The 2,307-nt window shown below is 47.7% G+C and overlaps 1 long non-coding RNA gene across 1 annotated transcript; it reads right to left on the bottom strand.

Moving 5' to 3' along the window:
• Positions 1 to 246: 246 nt before the first annotated feature.
• Positions 247 to 1,696, bottom strand: LOC141422512 (uncharacterized). The gene is made up of 2 exons (XR_012447123.1): positions 1,012 to 1,696; positions 247 to 484 (listed from the first exon to the last, which is right to left on the bottom strand). It is a non-coding gene; the product is annotated as an uncharacterized lncRNA (long non-coding RNA).
• Between the last annotated feature and the right edge of the window lie 611 nt (positions 1,697 to 2,307).

The following is a 2,307-nucleotide window of genomic DNA, read 5'->3' as shown; positions in this document are numbered from 1 at the left end:
GCATGGAGAATGACCCACCACTGTGGGCTTGTTTTGGTTTTAAAGTGCTTAGTATAACTCAGCAGACGCCTGTCTCAAGTGCTCTGGCCTGGTGGCTGCCTGCACAGTGGGTGTTCAAGGAGAATGTGTCAGTCTGGACACAGTGGGGGGCTTCTAGCATGTTCACATTAAGAAATCACCTGCTGAGAGAGAACAGTGCCCAGGAAAGACCAGGAAAATGAAAGCACATGGCTGCTTCATACTGCATACTCGATTCTTCAAAGCAGCAAAAGGCACTTTTTTTTTCAAGCCAGAGCTGATGTGAAATCAACCTGGCTTTGCTTACAGGAACACTGTCCCAAAAGGAATGCTTGTCCTTTGTTCCCGAGGTCTGAGGGTCCATGGAAAAGCCTAGGGCAGGGCTGGCTGTTGGGGCTCCTGCCAAGCTCTTCAGGCTACAGTCTGCCCTTTTCTGGGTGCCGGCAGGTTTCCAATGCATTTCCAACTAGGCAGAGACCAGCAGTTAGGAGACAAACCCAAAAACCATGCCAAGGCAGCTGGGAGTAGAGGGGAGTTTGCAGAAATGGGAAGGAAGGAAGGAAAGCAGGTCAGGAGGGGACACTTTTGAAGTGCAGGGCTGTTTACAAACACCAACTCTGGCTAAAGTGAAATTTGGAACAATTGCGTAGAAAGGTAACTTCAGGATCTCATAAGCTCACCCTTCTGATGAGAACCATTTTTTCCATGAAGGAACTATGATTTTTAAAGTGAGACTACTTTACATGTTAGGTGTATATAATTCTAAAAATAGTAATAAAAGTGCCTTTTATAAGTAATGTCACGTGGCTTGTAGAGAAGCAGGTGGAAAAAAAGGCAGGTGAAACCAGTTTAGGTGACTAAGACTGCTTCGCTGGGCTGGGAATACCCTTGTGATTTCCAGGCTGAAAATAGGTAGGATTTAACTAGTAACCTAGTTCACATCTGGCTCTCTGGGTCTGACCAGCTAGCGGAGCCACTCTTAAAAGGACCCACCTGGCTCCCAGGCTACTGTCTCTTGCTTTCCTTCCGAAGCTTGACCTCTTCAGCAGCAGCCTCTTCCTTCCTTGTCCATCTGAAGCAGACAGAATGAGGCACTGGGAGCAGGAAATGCTTACTTTCTACAGGGTAGCCAGGAGGTACCCTGATAGCCAGGGAAGCCCAGGCCCAGAAGTTCCCCAACACGGGGAGGCAGGAGAGTGCTGTGCCAGGTCTTGGAGCCCGCAGTGTTGGGCTGCCTCTGCTATAGCCTCCCAAGCCGAGGCAAACAGACAGGCAGGCAAGGGTGGCAGGAACAGAACACCCTACAGAAACCCATTCAGTTACGGCAGTTTCACCCTCCCCGTCCTTCCAGAGGGCGAAACCTTGCTGCACTGGGCAGATTCAGGGGAACAGCTGTAGCTGAAACTTGGGGGTCCATTCCAGGGCACTTTTCACCACTGCCAGCGCTGCAGCCCCCAGTGCCACTGTCAGCCCCATTACTGCCAGATTCACAAAGCGGCTGGTCCTTGGTTTGGTCAGGACATCTTGTGTTCGAGCCTCAGGCCGCAGGAGTCCCCGAGACCGCTGCCGCAGCACCATGTCTGGCCTCTGCTGGGCTGATGCCAGCTCAAAGTCTTCAAAGGTAGAGGCTGCTGTTCTCTCGGCTTGCTGCTGGGCGGCTGCCTCACGTGCGAGTTCCGAAGGGAACCCCTGCTTTCCTGGGATGAAGCCTACTTGGTCAGGGTGAATGATCTTTTTGATGTGTTGTTGAATTCGGTTTGCCATTATTTTATTGAGGATTTTTGCATCAATGTTCATTCAGGAGATTGGCCTGTAGTTCTCCTTTTTGGGGGTGTCTTTGCCTGGTTTTGGGATAAGTGTACTACTGGCTTCATAAAATGTGTTAGGCAGTTTTCCTTCCCTTTCTATTTCATGGAACAGTTTAAGGAGGGTTGGTATCAGTTCTTCTTTAATGGTCTGATAGAATTCAGCAGAGAATCCATCTGGTCCTGGACTTTTCTTTTTGGGGAGACTCTTGATTGCTGCTTCAATTTCATTTTGTGTTATGGATCTATTCAGGTGATTAATTTCCTTTTGGTTCAGTTTTGGATGATCATATGTATCTAGAAATCTGTCCATTTCTTTAAGATTTTCAAATTTATTTGAATATAGGTTCTCAAAGTAGTCTCTGATGATTTCCTGGACTTCCATGGTGTTTGTTGTTATCTCCCCTTTTGCATTCCTGATTCTACTAATTTGGGTTTTTTCTCTCCTCATTTGATCTATTGTATATTTTAGATTTTGGATTTC

The sequence above is a fragment of the Castor canadensis genome, chromosome 4, assembly GCF_047511655.1.
Source record: "Castor canadensis chromosome 4, mCasCan1.hap1v2, whole genome shotgun sequence".
NCBI lineage: Eukaryota > Metazoa > Chordata > Mammalia > Rodentia > Castoridae > Castor > Castor canadensis.
The sequence above is the reverse complement of the archived record's forward strand: the minus strand, read 5'-3'. Positions and strand labels throughout refer to the sequence as shown.